Here is a 20,439-nt window from a genome sequence, read left to right as displayed (position 1 = left end):
TCTATTATCCATGACTTTTGTCGCAATTATATATATAGTATTAAATAAAGAGATAGGTCAAAAATCAAAGAAATAATATACCTCTTTTTTTTTTGGAATCAGAGCAATATTAGTGTTGTCCATCTTTGTAAGCATCAATCTCCACTTCATGGATTCTTCAACCACTCCAAGAATGTATTTTCCCATTGTCTCCCAACACTTCTGAAAAACTAATGTCGTAAACCCATCTGATCTTGGTGCCTTGTTCGAGTACATTTGAAAGGATACCTCCTTCACTTTGGCCATGGTAACATTAGCCATCAATATTATGTTATCATCATCAGAAACTAGTGAGGGAACCTCATTTATGAAATCATTGTTAAGAACTTCCGCACTCTCTTCTCCACCAAACAATTTGTTAAAGAAATCAATCCCTACTTCCTGTATTCCTTTCTCCTCCGTGATAATTTCACCATCATTCTTTGTTATCTAGGTGATTTTGTTCCAACCTCTCTTCATCTTTGTGGAATTATAAAAGTTTTGTATTGCGACCACCTTCCTTGAGCCAATTCTACCTTGACTTCAATCTCCAGTAGCATTCTTCTCTTGCTAAAATCTCTTCATATTCCTTCATTAATTCTTTCTCCCTTACAAATTCTTCTTGAGGAATGCCCTGTTGGATGACATATTCACTCAATTATTCCATTTTTCTTTATATTCTCTTCTTTTTCTCAAATACATTCTTGAAAACTTCTCTATTCCATGTTCATAAATTCTCCTTTAATAGTTGTAGTTTCTTACAAAAGAGAAACATCTTAGTTCACCTAGCGTTACAAGATTATCTCTACCAATTGGCAATTATTTATGTCATACTGGGCCATCTAAACCACATTTTATCAAACTTGAATTGACTTCTTCCTGCTCATACATTTTCTACTATACTCAACTCCACTGAGAAATGTTCTAAGATTGGAATTGGCTTAATCAGAGCGCTTGGAGCTATAGTTTTTCCTAACCATTCATCTGATAGAAGAAATCTATCCAACCTTTCAAAAATATTAGAAAAGCCTAACATCCTATTCGTCCATGTATACTTCCCATTTGAAGGGACAATATCTGACAACCCATTCAAAGTGACAAAGTGGAGAAAGTCAATTTGTAAGTACATCATCCTACCTAATCAACTTATTTTTTCACTAGGATTCATGGTAGCATTAAAATCCCTTGCTAAAATTTCTTTGCATTGCCACCCTTGTAAGTCTTGATTCAAAGTTCTCCATAACTTTTGTTTCTCCACAGTTTTAGACAGGGCATATACATTGTAAAGAATGAATTTTAAATCAGACAAAAATCTTTTAACTTCACATTTGATCCAGTTATGATTAGCCAATAAAATTGAGATTGAAAGCTTTTTTGGTTTCCATAATATACATAGACCTTCTAAAGCACCATAATCAACTTCCTGTACATATTCTAACTAACCAAAACATTATTTTACAAAAGCCTCTCCATTCTCTTTGGATAATTTTGTTTCTTGAAGAACTATAATATCAATCAACTGACTATCTATCCAACGCTTAATCAAGTACCTTCTATCAGGGGTGTTTAAACCCCTAACATTCTATGTGATAATTTTTATTGCCCTCCAAGGGAGGTTTTTCCTCCCCTAGATCTCAATAGGTATGTTTTGATAGAAACCTGGTCAGGAAGTAGTCCATCCTCTACTCTCTTTTTAATATTTATTTTCCTCCCCATTTTTTATTTTACAGATACTTCTTTCGCGGGATTGGCTACCGTCCGACTAATATTCCTTGGTTTTGTAATGTCCAATTCATCTTCCTCCTCTTTCCACATAATCATAGGTGTCTCTACCACCCCCTGGGGCCTTGATGGAGATACCCACATCTCTTTGTGATCTCCCTTTATATCAACATTTCCTTGCAAACATTCTCCTTCTTCCTTCCCAATAACCACTACAATAGCCAAACTATTATCTTCTTTCGAATTCATTCTCTCCTTAATTTCCTCTGACATATCTATGTTTTTTACCACCTCATTTATCTCTTTTTGTCTCCAAAATTTGTTGACTATTATCTACAATTGTCTATATTTTGATTTCTTCTCTTGCATCTAATACAAAAAATATTCTCCCCCTCTTTTTCAATATTTTGTTTCCACCACCTAGCGATTGTACAAAATTTCATTTCTTTTGGGATAATATTTATGGTCAATAATTTGATGTGGGTGTAATGAATTTGATCACTATCGCCCATATTAATTTCTAGGGTCTTACCTATCCTATTTCCTATCTTCCTCAAGAAATCTTTGCTCCAGAATTCAAAGGGAAGATTGTACAACCAAATCCACAATGGTTTCTCCTCCAAATAACAGACCATTGGGTTGAATTTTGGCTCTGAATTTTGAACACATATATATACAGGCCCCTAAATTTCCATAGACCTCTTATAGATATATCATTCCTTTCTTCTTCATTATCGAATTATCGAATATTACCATGAATTATTTGGACATGAAATAAACTTCTTTAGCATTTTTCTAGATTTTCCTTATCCACCCTCGAATCTCCTCTCTTGTTTTCTTTGCCCCCATTACACATCCTATAATGGCCACATGGCAGTAAATCACTATGTCTCTATCCACTATTCCTAATAGGTCTACTTCCCAAGCATCCTTTTCCTTCGTTCTAGGGTTTTCTTCATTCCTCTGGTTTGAATTCTCCTACATCGCTCCTCCCTACCTCTCCATATTTCCAAAAGGAGGAAATCATTAACCTAATAATATTATAATATTATTTATATATAAAACAATACAAATAATTTTTATAATTAGATAACTTAAATAATTATTCAAAAATATAAGATTTATATATTAAATACTATTATTATTTTTTAAATATATTTATTTTTGTAAATCTAAGTAATGTATAACATTATTTTCTAATATTAGTTTTTTTTCAAAATAATATATTGATATTAAATTAAATTTCATATATTTTTATACATAAATGTATTTACTTGATAATTATTGTATTGTATTTTTTTGAAAAGTTACATTATTTATGAATAATGATAATTCTTAAATAAGTTTAATTAAATATTTTTTAAAGTAAATACATCTATTTTTTTCAATTGATAAATATTTAGTTTATACTTATATTAATACTATAATAAAATATTCATTCAAATTTCAATATCTCAGTATTTGCAACCAAATTTGACCATAACAACAATTCCATATAAACCAAAATGACTGTCCACTAAACCAGTCATCCACCAACATCTAAGGCTAAACCCAACTAACATGAACATAGACAAAAGAAAGATATCCTTCCTATGACTACTACAAACCCTAAAGACTCACAAGTGTCAAAATAAAAAAGATTACTGATTTGTATTTCAATCCATTGGCTTCCTGCTATCCTCCAGTCCGAACACTTGCATCATCTACTCCCTACTCTAAAGATAGCCTTTAATGTAATCTCACCCAACTCAAGTGCTTCCTCTCGATGCACTTCTTTGTCCCTGTTCACTCGCCATACAATGAATGGCTTTAGAGGTAGATAAAATCTGCAAAATGCAACCATTCTCCACTTGTTGACACAAACCCTGCTCTTGGCCTGGCTATGGCCATGAAAATGTCCAACCAGTACTTCCACTCCTCCTTCACACACACTCTCATCAACCATTTAACATCTTCCTTTATTCCAAGTTCTAGACCCCATGCAAAAAATATTGAGACCAAATCCACACTTGTTCCTATATTTGAACTCTAACTTTGTGAACTCATTCCCTAGGAGCACATCCACCATTTGAAAAAAAAATCCAATCCTCAATTTTAAAGACATTGCGCATTCTCTCTTCAAAGATTTCTCCCATGAAAGATAGTTGTTGATTGGTTGTTATGAGAGAGAAATTCACCTCCATCGAAACCCTATCTATACATAGAAAATCCCTTTGCTACTTGCACTAAAAATGGCATCATACAAAGGAAATAAATTAAAACATTCCCCTTTTAACTCATACCAACTATGCACTACCAAAAATGGCATGACAACCCAACTCAACATGCCTTAATGGCTCACACACTTCAACCATCAATAAGCATTGAGGAGAACACCACACCAATAATGTAATCAACTCTAACAATGTACAAAGACATTGCAATTCATCATAACAATCCTCGTGAAATGAAAACCTATATTCATCAATATCCTCAATGAATCTCCTTAACATTTAATAAATATTTAGTTATCTCCTTGTCCCTTCCTTCCACCCATGTCAACTACCTCTTCTAGTTGAATGCCACATAGATCATCCCTCCACTACACCATTTTCTCTTCATCAAATGCACAACCCCAATTTGATAGAATGCCTACCTCACAATTACCCTCCCTTCGAATATGAGAGATTTTAAAATCTTGAAAAAAAATTAATTTCTAAACAATTATATTAATGATCATTTTAAATTTTCATCTTTGGGCTTCTCCCTTTGAGATTGGTTCAACCACTACCTATGAATCATCTTCCAAATAAAATTTGGAAACTGAAACTCTTCCTACCAGATTGATTGCGAGAAACACAGCTTGAGCTTCCACTTTATTTTTAGTACCTTCTGCCAATTTTGCACTCCAAATGCCAATATGTTTCCAAGTTCATCTCTCACAATACATCCTTCTCCCAAGGGCCCTAGATTACCTTTTGAGGTCCCATCAAAATTAATTTTAATCTAGCCTACTTTTGGTTTTTATCATATCACATTTTCTTTTCACTTCTTAGAAGGCTCAACCCTATACTTCCCATTAACAAGCCTAAGTAAATACACCTACTTATATAATATATATGTAAATAATATTCTTAAAACATAAAAAATATTTTATTTATTTAAGATTTATATATAAAAATAACATTGTATAGGATAATTATTTAATTTATTTTTATTTTTATTCAAAAATTATCCTATACAATGTTTATATTTTAATACATGTTTTTTTATATATAATTCTTAAATAATGAAATAATTATCTATACAATAACTTTAATATAAATTTATACAAAATAATTAAATAACATGTATAGTAATACATAAAATTATCTTATACAATAACTTGTATAAACATTAAATAAAATTTTATACAAGTTATTGTATAGGATAATTTTTAAATTAAAACTGAAAGTTACTGGGCTATATAATAAATATAATTTTAGACACAACCATGACTCCTAATTAATCTTCCCCAACCTCTATGAAAGGGAGATTATAAAAAGGAAACAAGACTAATGATAAATCATTGAAAATAAATAATTTCACTAAGAGAAGGATGAGGAGGAACAGTGTCAAACTTTGTTGTGTTCATTGTATTAAATTTTTGGGTCAATTTGGTGGTGGAAATCAAGAGCATATCTATCACTCTACGGGAAGAAGATGTTATTAGTTATTTTCTTTGTGAATAGATGAAAAGAATTCTTTGAAAGTTTGAGGAAGACCAAAGAGAGAGGCAAGAAGAATAACAACCAATATGAAAAATCTAAATCTAAGACCAAGGGGAGATCTAAATCTCTTAGAATGACCACTACTATTGTTTGGAATTATCGTAAACCTAGTCACTTCCATATATTGTGCAAAAAGAAGAAGAAAAAAAAAGATGTTGATTCTAATTTTGAGTCTAAGATGGAACATGATGATGCATCCATTACAACTTTGGTCACTCATCCAAATGAGAGATAATGGTTAATTTAGTCAAGAGCATACTTTCATATGAACTCAAATAGACATTAGATTAATAAGTATAAAAAATATGGAGGTAAGGTTTACTTAGGTGATAATCCTTATTTATTTATTGTTTTATGTATCTTAATATTAGAATGCATTTTTTTATCTAGAAGTACACTAATAGGTGTAAGTGTGCAAGTATAATTTTTTGAAGTAGGTGTTAAAATGGTAAGAGATGCTACAGTGATTGCTAGAGGAAATATGTTACGAACTTTGCTCCATTTTAATGCATGCACTATTGAGAGAAATGGTACTTTTATGAAAAATAAATCTATATCTATTTCATTGGGTAAAGAGATAGTTTCCTCTTCAGTGGATGGTCATTGCTTCTAGTTACTTAAGGGTTCTCTTTTTTATCGAGTCTAAACTTTACCCTAGAAAAAAGGACTATGTTATGCTTTTGTAGTTTAGGAAACACAATAGAGAAGAATTTAGGGACCTTCAAAATAAAAAACTTTTTGAAGGTTTGAGAAATTGTAATCTTGAGTTAGATTCTATGAACACTATATTTATAAAAATAAATTATGTTGAGTTCTACTCAAATTATTATAAATCTTGTGGTATTTTGGACCATTTTCATTTTGACATGTTTGGTATTCTTAATGTTTCTTCAATTACAAAATCCACATATTTTATTTTGTCTATTGATTATTGTAGAAGAAGGATATAATATACAACATATAAGTGGTATGGGTAAGTGCACCAAGTTGTGGTACCAAAAAGGTGCCATTTTTTATCTTTTCATAAAAATGTTTCATTGGCATGAAAAGGTCGTCCAACCCTACAGGTGTGATGCCCAAGGAAAATCCAACCCAAAGGGTTGGTATTCTCCCAAGAAAACCATTTGGCGAGCGCCAAATATTGCGCTCACCAAATGCAAAATTTTGAATTTTCACATTTGGCGTGCGCCAAATTTGGCGCTTGTCAAATGCAAAATTTTGAATTTTCACATTTGGTGCACGCCAAATGTGAAAAGTCAATTTTTTACATTTGGCGAGTGCCAAATTTGGCGCGTGCCAAATGTTTTGCATTTTCTAATGTGAAGGTTTTGTGAGTGTGTATATTTTCTAATCTGGGCACAAGTTATATCCATCCCCAAAGGAGAATATATACATAAAATATAACATTTAAGTATAGCTCTATAATACTTATAATGTAGATTCTAGTTTTTAGAGGATCATATAAAATTTCAGACTTAGTCAAATTTCAGTAATCAGCATGTTCCTAGTAGCATTCTTTTACTATGTATCTCACTCTCTTTATCTTCCCAAAACTCTATACCTATCTCTTTCCCTCTATTGTCTCTCTCACTTCTCTATCCTTGACTCTCTCCCTCTCTCTTCTCTCTCACTCTCTTATTGTTTCTCTCCCCTCCCACTCCTTTCTCTTGGTCACTACCTATCCCTTTTATCCTCTCTCTCCCCATATCTAGGGTTGTCCCTCCCTCCCTATTCAATTCATTGCATCTCCCTCCCTATATTATAACCTAGCTTTCTTTCCCCCTCTAGGTTTCTCAATTATCTAATTGTCCACCCTCTAGTTCTCTACCTCCTTCTCCACCTTTCTCTCCCTTCTCCTTACCTCTATCTATTTATGCACTCTCTCCCTCTCTTCTCTCTCTCTCTCTCCAAACCTATCTATCTCCTCATTCTCTAGTTCTCTCACTTTCTCCATGTCTATCTCTCCATCCATCTCCTCTTACTCATCTCTTTGTTCTTCTATCTCTTCTATTCTCCCTCCCTCCCCTCTCCAGGTCTCTACCTTTCTTTCTTCCTCTCTCCCTCTCTGTCTCCCTCTCCCACTCTCTCATCTTCTCTCTTCCTCTCTTATTCTCAATCTTCATTGTCTAGGTCATTACCTCTCCATCCCACCCTCTCTCCCCTCTCTAGGTTTCCCCTCCCTTTCTCTCCACCTATCTACCTCTGCATATAGGTCTTGTTACCCACCTCTCTTTATCCCCCTCTATCTATCTCACTCCTCTTTGGCCATCTAGGTCTCTCACCTATCTATATGTCCCCTCTATAGTTCTCTTTGTCCCTCTCTACCTCTCTCTCCCTACTCCTTAACCCTATCCCTTTATGAACTCCCTCCTTTTCTCTTCCTCCCCTAACCTCTTTATCTCCTTTTTCCATAGGTCTCTCCCTCCCTCCATGTCTACCTCTCCATCCATCCCCTCTTACTCCTCGTTTTGTTATTCTATCTCTTCTCTTCTCCCTCCCTTCCCATTCTAGGTCTCTCCCTTCATTTCTTCCCCTCTCCCTCTCTACCTCCCCATCCATACATACCCCCATATATATCTCACTCCCCCACTTTTTTATTCTCTCTTCCTCTTTTATTCTCTCTCTACATTCTAGGTCATCAACTCTCTCTCACCTCTCAAGGTTTATCACTTCCTTCTTCTCCACCTATCTACCTCTACATCATGTCTCGTTACTCACAACTCTCTCCCCCCTCTATCTATCTCATTCTTGTATCTTGTCATCTAGGTCTGTCATCTCTCTTTCCCAATATAGTTCTCTCACCTATCTATTTGTTCCGTCTCTAGTTCTCTCCCTCTCTCTTCCCCTCTATCTCCCTCCCCCTTTACCCCTATTTATTTTTTAACTCTCTCCTCCTCTTCTCTCTTTCCCCCCACCTCTCTATCTTCTCCTTCCTCAAGTCTTGTAGTCCCTCCATGTCTACCTCTCCCTCAATCCCCTCATACTCTTCTCTCTCTCTTTATTCTTTCATCTCTCCTCTTATCCCTCCCTCCCATTTATAGGAATCTTCATTCTTTTCTTCCCCTCTCCCTCTCTATCTCTCTCCCTCCTTATCCCCATCTCTCTCTCCCTTCCCTACTAATTCTTATTCTCTCTTTACCATCTACATCATCATCTTTCCATCGCACCCTCTCTTCCCCTCTCTAGGTTTCTTCCTCATTCCCTCTCCACCTCTCTACATCTCCATCCATATCTTATTACCAACATCTCTCTATCCCCCTCCGTATATCTCAACCCTCTCTCTCTCTCTCACCCTATCTAGGTCTCTCATGCCTCTCTCCCCCTCTAGGTATGTGCATGAGCATGGTGGGCCATACAACCCCTTAGGAAACCATTACTATCTATCTTAGGACACCATATGACCTCTTAGGACAACATATGGTGTCGTTACAAGTCATATAGTGTCATTCAAGTCATATGGTGTGCTAAGGGGTCATATAGTGTCATTACGGGTCATATGGTGTCCTAAGGGGTCATATGGTGTTCTATGACCCCTTAGGATACCATATGATCTCTTAGAACACCATATAAGCCCTAATGACACCATATGGTGTCCTAAGGGGTCATATGGTGTCCTAAGGGATCATATGGTTTCCTAAGGGGTCATTTGGTGTTTTATGGCCCCTAAGGACATCATATGACCCCTAATGATACCGTATGACCCCTAATGACACCATATTACCCATAACGACACCATATAGTGTCGTAAGGGGTCATATGGTGTTCTATGACCCCTTATGACACCATATGGTGTCAATAGGGGTCATATGGTGTCCTAAAGGGTCATATAGTGTCATTAGGGGTCATATGGTGTCCTAAGGGGTCATATGGTGCCCTAATGGGTCATAGAATACCATATGACCCCTTAGGACACCATATTATCCCTAATGACACCATATGACCCCTTAGGACACCATATGACCCCTAACAACACCATATTATGTTTTAAGGGGTCATATGGTTTCACAAGTAGTCATTTTGTGTACTAGGTTTTTTAAATGGGTCATATGGTCTCCTAGGGGGTCATAGAACACCATATGACCACTTAGGAAACTATATGGTGTTGTTAGGGGTCATATGGTGTCCTAAGGGGTCATATGATGTCCTAAGGGGTCATATGGTGCCCTAATGGGTCATAGAATATCACATGACCCCTTAGGACACCATATGATCCCTAACGACACCATATGACCCCTAATAACACTATATTGTGTCTTGAGGGGTCATATGACGTCACAAGTAGTCATATCATGTACTAGGTTGTTAAAAGGGGTCATATAGTGTCCTAGGGGGTTATAGAACACCATATGACCCCTCAGGACAACATATGACCCCTTAGGACACCATATGGTTTAATTAAGGGTCAAATGGTGTCCTCAAAGGTCATATGGTGTTCTATGACCCCTTAGGACATGATATGACCCCATACAATATTATATAATCCCTAAAAACACCATATAGTTTCCTAAGGGGTCATATGGTATTCTATGACCCCTTAGGACACCATATGACCCCTAATGACAACATATGGTGTCCTAAGGGGTTATATTGTGTTCTATAACCCCTTGGGACACCATATGAGCCCTCAAGACATCATATGACCCTTAAAAACACCATATGGTGTCCTAAGGGGTCATATGGTGCTTTATGTCCCCTTAGGACACCATACGACCCCATACGACACCATATGACGTCCTGAGGGGTCATGTGGTGTCCTAATGGGTCATATGATATACTATGACCCCTTAGGACATCAAATGACCCCTTAGAAAATAATATGACCCCTTAGGACACCATATGGTGACGTTAGGGGTCATATGGTGTCGTAAGGGGTCATAGAATACCATATAACCACTTAGGACACCATATGACATGTCCTAAGGGGTCATATGGTGTCTCAAGGGGTCATAGAACACCATATGAACCCTAAGGGAACCATATGACCCCTTAGGACACCATATGGTGTCATTAGGTGTCATATGGTGTCCTAAGGGGTTATAGAACACCATATGACCCCTTAGAACATAATATGACCCCTAACGACAACATATGACCCCTAACGACACCATATGACCCCTTAGGAAACCATATGGTGGTCTTAGGGGTCATATAGTGTCCTAAGGGATCAGAGAATACCTTATGGCCCCTCAGGACACCATATGACCCCTTAGGAAATCATACAACCCCTTAGGACACCATATGGTGACGTTAAGGATTATATGGTGTCCTAAGGGGTCATAGAATACCATATGACCCCTTAGGACACCATATGACATGTCCTAAGGATTCATATAGTGTCTCAAGGGGTCATAGAACACCATATGACCCCTAAGGTCACCATATGACCCCTTAGGACACCATATGGTATCGTTAGGGGTCATATGGTGTCCTAAGGGGTCATATAACACAATATGACCCCTAACAACCCAATCACACCATATGATCCCTCTAGACACCATAGGGTGGTCTTAGGGGTCATATGGTGTCCTAAGGGGTCATATGGTATTCTATGACCCATTAGGATGCCATATGACCCCTTAGGAAACCATATGACCCCTAACGACACCATATGGTGTTGTTAGGCATCATATGGTGTCATAAGGGGTCATATGATGTTCTATAACCCCTTGAGATACCATATGACCCCTAAGACCACCATATGGTATCCTGAGGGGTCATATGGTGTCGTTAGGGGTCATATTGTGTCCTAAGGAGTAATATGGTGTTCTATGACCCCTTAGGAAACCACATGACCCCTAACGACACCATATGGTGTCCTAAGGGGTCATATGGTGTCCTAAGGGGTCATATGGTGTCCTTAGGGGTCATATGGTATTCTATGACCCCTTGAGACACCATATGTCTCCTTAGGACATGTCATATGGTATCTTAAGGGTTCATATGGTGTCCTAAGGGGTCATATGGTATTCTATGACCCCTTAGGACACCATATAACCCCTAACATCACCATATGGTGTCCTAAGGGATCATATGATTTCCTAAGGGGTCATATGGTGTCCTAAGGGGTGATAAGGTGTTCTATGACCCCTTAGGAATCCATATGACCCCTAAGACCACCATTTGGTGTCTTGAGGGGTCATATGGTGTCCTTAGGGGTCATATGGTGTCCTTAGGGGTCATATGGTGTCCTTAAGGGTCATATTGTGTCCTAAGGGGTTATATGGTGTTCTATGACCCCTTAGGACACCATATGACCCCTAAAGACACCATATGGTGTCCTAAGGGGTCATATGGAGCCCTTAGGGTTCATATGGTGTTCTATGACCCCTTGAGACACCATATGACCCCTTAGGACATGTCATATGGTGTTCTAAGGGGTCATATGATATTCTATGACCCCTTAGGACACCATATGACCCCTAACGTCACCATATTGTGTCATAAGGGGTCATATGATTTCCTAAGGAGTCATTTGGTGTCTTAAGGGGTCATATGGTATTTTATGACCCCTTAGGACACCATATGACCCCTAATGACAACATATGGTGTCCTAATGGGTCATATGGTGTTCTCTAACCCCTTGGGACACCATATGAGCCCTCGGGACACCATATGACCCCTAAAAACACCATATGGTGTCTTATGGGGTCATGTGGTGTTCTATTTCCCTCTAGGACACCATATGACCCCTAGCAACATCGGATGACCCCTTAGGACACCATATGGTGTCATTTGGGTTCATGGTGGTGTCCTAAGGGGTTATAGAACACCATATGGCCCTTTAGGATACCATATAACCCTTTAGGATACCATATAACCCCTAACAACACCATATGACCCCTTAGGACACCATATAGTGTCCTTAGGGGTTATATGGTGTTCTAAGGGGTTAGATAGTGTGCTAAGGGGTCATAGAACACCATATAACCCCTTAGGACACCGTATAATCCCTTAAGACACCATATGACCCCTAACGACACCTTAGGGGTCATATGGTGTTGTAATGGGTCATAGAATACCATATGACCCCTTAGGACACCATATGACCCCTAACGACACCATATGACCCCTAACGACACCATATGACATGTCCTAAGGGGTCATATGGTGTCTTAATTGGTCATAGAACACCATATGACCCCTAAGGACACCATATGACCCCTAACGACACCATATCACCCCTTAGGACACCATATGGTGTTGTTAGGGGTCATATGGTGTCCTAAGGGGACATAGAACACCATATGACCCCTTAGGACACAATATGACACCTAACAACAACATATGATACCTAACGACACCATATGACCCCTTAGGACACCGTATGGTGGTCTTAGTGGTCATATGGTATCCTAAGGAGTCATAGAACACCATATGGACGCTTATGACACCATATGACCCCTTAGAACACCATATGACCCCTAACGACACTATATACTATCATTAGGGGTCATATGGTGTCCTAAGGGGTCATATGGCATCCTAATTGGTCATATAATACCATATGACCCCTTAGGACACCATATGACCCCTTAGGACACCATATAACCCCTAACAACACTATATAGTGTCCTAAGGGGTCATATGGTATCCTGAGGGGTCATATGGCATTCTATGACCCCCTAGGACAACATATGACCCCTTTTAACATCCTAGTAGATGACATGAGCACTTGTGACACCATATGACCCCTCAATACACAATATGGTGTCATTAGAGGTCATATGGTGTCCTAAGGGGTCATATGGTGTCGTTAGAGATCATATGGTGTCCTAAGGGGTCATATGGTATTCTTTGACCTATTAGGACATAATATAACACCATATGACCCCTAACAACACCATAAGGTGTCGTTAGGGGTCATATGGTGTCCAAAGGGGTCATATGGTGTCGTTAGGGGTCATATGGTGTTCTATGACCCCTTAGGACACCATATGACCCCTAACAACACCATATGATGTCCTAAGGGGTCATCTGATGTCGTTAGGGGTCATATGGTGTCTTAAGATGTCATATAGTGTTCTATGACCCCTTAGGACACCATATGACCCCTTAGGACACCGTATGCTATCATGAGGGGTCATATGGTGTCGAAAGGGGTCATATGGTGTCCTAAGAGGACATAGAACACCATATGACCCCTTAGGATACCACATGGTATTTTTAGGGGTCATATGGTGTCTTGAGGGCTCATATGGTGTCCTAAAGGGTCATAGAACATCATATGACCCCTTAGGACACCATATGTTGTCATTAGGGGTCATATGGTGTCCTAAGGGGTCATAGAACACCATATGACCCCTTAGGACACCATATGACATTATTAGGGATTATATAGTGTTGTATGGGGTCATATGGTGTCTTAAGGGGTCATAGAACACCATATAACCCCTTAGGACACCATATGACCCCTTAGGAAATCATATGACCCCTTAGGATACCATATGGTGATGTTAGGGGTTATAGGACACCATCTGACCCCGTAGGACATCATTTGGTGTTTTTAGGGGTCATATGGTGTCCTAAGGGGTTATAGAACACCATATGAGCCCATAAGACACCATATAACCTCTAACGACACCATATGACCCCTTAGGATATCATATGGTGTCATTAGGGGTCGTATGATGTCCTAAGGGGTCATAGAATACCATATGACCTCTTAGAACATCATATAACCCCTTAGGAAACCATATGACCCCTTTGGACACCATATGATTTTGTTAGGGGTCATATAGTTTTCTAAGGGGTCATAAAACACCATATGACCCTTCTGGACACCATATGGTGTCATTAGGGGTCATATGGTGTCCTAAGGGGTCAAAGAAGACCATATATCCCATTGGGACACCATATGACCCTTTAGAATACCATATGGTATCCTTAGGTGTCATATGGTGTCCCAAGGAGTCATATAATACCGTATGATACCATATGACCCCTAGCGACACCATATGACCCTTAACGATACCATATGATCCTTTAGGACATGATATGGTGTTGTTAGGGGTCATATGGTGTCCTAAGGGGTCATATTGTATTGTAAGGGGTCATATGGTGTGTCTTAAGGGGTCATATGGTGTTTTGAGTATCAATACAACCACTACCCTCAACCTTATCTACCTTAAACAATGTTCCATCAATCTTGTACCCCATACCATTAACCTTATATCCTACAACCTATTATCTAAATCCTATATAGGGGAGGGAGAAAAAAAGAGGGGAGAGGGAAGAATAAAGAGAAAGAGAGATCTATGAAGAAAGGCAGAGGTGGGTAGGGAGTGGCTCAGAGACCTGGAGAGGGAAGAGTAGATAGGTGAGGGAGAGAGAGAATAAAATAAGAGAGATAAGTACACAATGAGAGAAAGATGCGTAAGGAGGTGGAAATGAAATAATTATAGGAGAGAGATATAGAGGTGAGAGATCTAGAGCCTAGGAAGAGAGAGGTGAGAGACCTAGGGTGGAAATATAGAGGTGAAGGAGATACAGGAGGATTAAGAGACAAAGAGGGAGATGCAGATATGTAAAGATGGAGGGAAGGAGAAAAATCAGTATGGAAAGAGAGGTAAGGAGGGAGAGGTATTCATTAAGAGAACACAGAGAGAGTGGAGAGAAACAATAAGAAGAGGAGAGATGGAGGGAGGGAAGGATAGATACATAGATAAGGAGGGAAGGTGAGAGAGAGAGAGGGAGAGAGTATAGGAGAGACCTAGAGATGGGAGAGAGAAAAAATAGAGATAAGAAAGGGGGAGTAATAGATCTAGATTTTTTGGTAGATAAAGAGGTGGTGAGAGAGATAAGAGAAGGAGAGAGTTCATAAGGGGAGATGGGTAAGGGGTGATGGAGAGAGAGAGGTGGAGAGGAATGGAGAGAACTAGAGAGGGGATAAATAGAGAGATGAGATGTGTAGAGCAAGAGAGAGAGAGATTAAATACATATAAGGGAGAGATAGAGGAGAGATAGATAGAGGGGCTTAAAGATAGGTGACTAATGAGACATTAATGGATAAGTATAGAGGTGGAGAGGGAATGAGGGAGAAACCTAAAAAATTTGAGAGAGGGAGGTAGAGAGAGTAGGAGGGAGAGGTGACAACCTAGACAATGGAGAGAGGGAATAGATAGAATAGAAAAGAGATGACTAAGAGGGGATGGATGGAGAGGTAGACATGGAGGGATTCAAATACCTAAGGAATGAGGAGATAGATAGGTTTGGAGAGAGATAATAGAGGGAGAGATTTCATAAATGGATAGGATTAAGGGAGAGGGAGAGAAATATGGAGATGGGGGGAGAGAACTAGAGGGTGGACAAATAATTAGGTGAGATACCTAGAGGGGGGGGAGAGGTGGGTAATAATATAGGGAGGGAGAGGTAGTGAGGTGAATAGGGAGGGAGGAAGAGACCTAGATATGGGGAGAGAGAAGATAGAAGGGATAGGCAGTGACCAAGAGAATGGAGAGGGGTGTAGTGAAATAATTGTAGACGTATAAAAATGAGTATTTCCTAAATGAATATTTTATGTTCATTTCTCTATTTAATTAAATCTAATTTAATTAAATTATCCACATTCCTCTATTTATTTAAGTAACTTACTCAATTTATTTAATTAAATTCAATTAACCCCCTTTTAGGCCATTTAATTGAATAAATCATTTTATTTAATTAAATCTATTATTCTAAACCTTTTAATTAAATTTACATTTAATTAAATAGGGAATCCCAACCAAATTGAATTAAATTAACTTTATTTCAATTAAATCCTATTATCTCTCCATCCACTTGCAAAATCCTACATCTCCCACTTGCCTCCTAAGCCCTATTCCTAACCCCTTCTAGACTCTTCTAATCACTTCTAAATTAACCTAACCCATCTCCTAAATATTGTCACATCCCTAAGCAAGGGGAAGTCACTTCTCAAACCCTCAAAGTCTTTGAAAACCCTTAAAGGCTTCAACAACTTAACTTTGAAAGTCTCACAAACCATTAATGGTTAACTCAACCCTCTAGCATGATTAGAGACTTTTTCTAAACTCAACCTCCATGTAACCCAAGGGTCTCATCAAGCATTCATTGCTTTGACCATTATTAATCCTTAATCCTTTGCACAAGAGTTTATCCTTTGGGTAAAACCTTTATCCATTGGATAACCCTAACCTAACCTTAACCCTTACCTCTTAAGGTAACCATGAGGTCTTCTCAAGCATTTAATGCTTCCTACCTCTCTTCTCAACCCAACCTTATGTTGACAATTGTCACCATTTCATTGGTGCAAATTGCAAACATGGATTCCCAACTTTCAAACTCAATCCTTGATTAACTCTTTCAATCCTAGCCATCCATTGCCCTATTTTTGCTATAAATAGAGTTCTCCATCCTCCATTTTAAGCATCCAAGTCTTTAGCATCATACTTATACTAAAATCCATCCAAGCTTTAATATATCATTTGTGCTCATCATTTAGCCCCTCTTTTAAATAGGAATTAATCTAAATATGCATGTTTAGAGTATTTTCCTTATCATTTAGCTTAATTATAGACTAGTATATCATGCTAGGATAGTCTTGCTACTAATCTTGTCATCTTATAACCTAGTTTATTGCATTTGTAGGATCATGCATAGCTTAGGATGCATTTCATGTTAAAATCAACCAAAGCATCCCTTGTTCTTGCATTTGTCATCCCTAAACCACTTTGCTCAATGATCTGAGAGCAAAGACATTGGTTTGTGGGACCTTGTGAGATAGAGAACCATGGAGCCAACCTTGGGAAGTTGAGCTATCCTTCATAGCTCCATAGCTTGCACCAAGAAGTCATGTGGGTGTGTGGGCAAGCCTCTTTGAACTTAATAACATGTGGCTATATTGGATGACAAATGCAGAATGAGGATGCTCAAAAATAATAAGTTGCATATGATTTTACAATTAGTTGCACATCATTATCACATCATACATCTCATTTCAAGATACATCTCATAACATCTTGCATTCACATCATATACATCTATCTAAGCATTGCATCATCATAGAATAAACACAAGCATATAAAAAGCATAAATCCATAGTGCATCACATGATCAAAGAAAATGATGTCATATATATATATATATATATATATATATATATATATATATATATATATATATATATATATATATATATATATATATATATATATATATATATATATATATGTATGTATGTATGTGCCCACCACAACAAAAAATGCTAAAAATATAATAGATACAATGTCTCTCAAGAGTGACTATCTCCTGAAGGCAACGGTCTCGACGCAGATGTCCCAGCCCCTGGATCTCCACGTGGATCTTGTCTATGAGGCCCCGTCATGCCTTTGCTCTCTGACCGTGAACTAGTCTCTCGAGATTGACTCGATCTCGACTGTGTGAAACTCTGTACTCGACGCTCCCTAGGCACTGCATCCTCATAATGGTGCCGGTAGTACTCTGCCTCCTTAGCTCTCAAAGCCAGCTCTCTCAAGGTGTCTCTCATTAGACCACCTGCTGTTGCTCTCTACAAAATCGCTGCGAGCTGCTCTGCTCGACCCCGCCGCTCTATCTTAGTATCGCGCTCGGTGGTTAGCTGTGTAATCTGACACTGCTGTGCCAGTAACTGTGCCTATAGCTGCTGCATTGTCACTTGTAGGGTCCTAATCTGAGCATCCTCTTGATGCGTCGGAACACGGACCTAAAGGGGTACCTGGGAAGATGCACTCCACGTCCTTCCCCCAGTCCTCGGTGCTAGTGGAGGTAGCACTTTAGTCCTCCTCCTCTGAGCTGGTCATCTCAACTCATCAATCCCTCCCACTGCTGCTATCACCTCTGCTACCCTCCCCTCACCCCCTGATCCAATTGCCCATCCTCCTCTCCCTCTGTCCATCACAGCTCATTGAACTGCTCTCTCCACCCACACCCCTCTATCACCACCATCTCTACCCTTGTCTCCTCTCCTCCCCTGGTATCCTCTCCCTCATCATCCTCCTCCACCTCCTCCATCATCTCCCTCATCCCCATCTCCACCTCCCTCATCCTCATCATCATCGAAAGTAGGCCGCATCTCCACTGGACATGATATCCTCGCCATGGCATGAGCTGCAAACAATTTGGCAAACTCATCTGTCATACCAGCATCTAGAATCTTAGGGGCATAGTCCCATATCTAGCCTGCTAACTGCACAAGCTCCTCTACAGCCACCACATTGTCAATAGTCAGACCCCAATCCGGTATATCCTACCTCCGGTGCGCATACAAACAGGTCCCTTGTGGTATCCCCTGCTGACGACCATATTGCCGCAAAACTCTAGTACCCAAGAATCTCTCAATCACAAATGGGGTCCGCCCTATCAAAAATCGAGTCATGAAGACATATGGCATCTCCAGCCCATCCTCAGCCCAAACCTCACAACCTGTATATGGTTGCCATACGACTGTATCAATATCATCTAATATCCTTCTCCAATGCTCTAGCTTGCCAAGCTTCCGCTGGACAACTAACCCCCTATATCCATATGTGTATGCACGTCCAATAGGCCTATCTCTATCCACCAGTGGCCTCGCTGCGTGAATGTGCTCCCAACACCATACCTATAGAAGTGTCACGCCAGCTGACAAACTACCGTAACCTAGGTATACTACCTCATGCAAGTCCCTATATAAGTGGGCTAGCATAGCCGATCCCCATGTGAACCTACGACCCTATGTAACCATCTCCTCTAGCACTAATCCCCATCCTACAAATAGTCCCTTCGACCTACGGTCGGGACATAGGAAACCACCTATAAAGTCTACAAATATTGATGGAAGAGGCGCATAGTCCAAATCTAGAAACTCCTGCCAAGGGATCTCATATCCACACATTGTGTCATCGTGAAATATCCAGCGAAGTGCCTTTGTCTCGCCCTCCTCTGACTGCTCATAAGGTAGTAATGCGCCTACTACAGGTATATGCAGGATCCGGTAACAATCCTCTGGGGTCACCGTCATCTCCCCTGTGGCAAAGTGGAAGGTATTCGTGTCACTGTGCCATCTCTCTGCAAGCGCTATAAGTAAACCCTGGTTCACAGTAAAGTGAGGCATATCTAGTAGGGAAGACAGGCCGCATCTATCAATAGTGTCTAGATCAGCCTGTGACAACCGTGGTATCAATGCCCATGGTCAACCGCTCGCGTGACTGAACCACTTCCAATCGCTCCTGTCAAAACAACAAAACAAGTCCAATATCAGTTTCCTCATCAAAACATAGATATCAAAATCAAAATCACATCAAAAACTTGAAAAATTTGAAAAACCTAATCAAGTTCTACATCATATCCATCCATATCAACTTGTAACACAACTCAAGTTTTCAAAAAATCATATCAAACTTGTAACACAACTCAAGTTTCCAACCCTTATCAACTTGTAACACAACTCAAGTTCCACAATCATATCAGCTTGTAACACACTTCAAGCTCCACAGATATCAACTTGAAACAATGCAAATCAAATCAAGATCATATCAATTCCACATTAATATCTATAAATAACTTAAAAAATCGCAAATCAAACCAAGTTATATCAGCACTCATATTGGACAAACTATCAAAACCATGACAACAGGAACAGAAACGAACAAATTGCACTTATCCCGACAAAATTGATCTATCCTATAAATTTTCCTCATTCACAAATCATCCTATCTCACAAAACCTACCACATGCGCTAACTAAATTTGGCTATGCACTGAAATCCTACTTATGTGCTAACCTGCTTTCTCCATGCGCTATCCTATCTACCCCATGCGCTTGATTGACTCTATGCGCTACCTATTTCTCCCTAAGCGCTAAACCTATCCCATGCGCTAACCTAGCCCACGCCTGCTCTACCTATCTAACCCTATGTGCAAGGTCAGACCTACGCACTACTTACCCCTACCCATGCGACCCCCTGTGCACCCAATGT

The sequence above is a fragment of the Cryptomeria japonica genome, chromosome 4 (assembly GCF_030272615.1).
Source record: "Cryptomeria japonica chromosome 4, Sugi_1.0, whole genome shotgun sequence".
Lineage (NCBI taxonomy): Eukaryota > Viridiplantae > Streptophyta > Pinopsida > Cupressales > Cupressaceae > Cryptomeria > Cryptomeria japonica.
The sequence above is the reverse complement of the archived record's forward strand: the minus strand, read 5'-3'. Positions refer to the sequence as shown.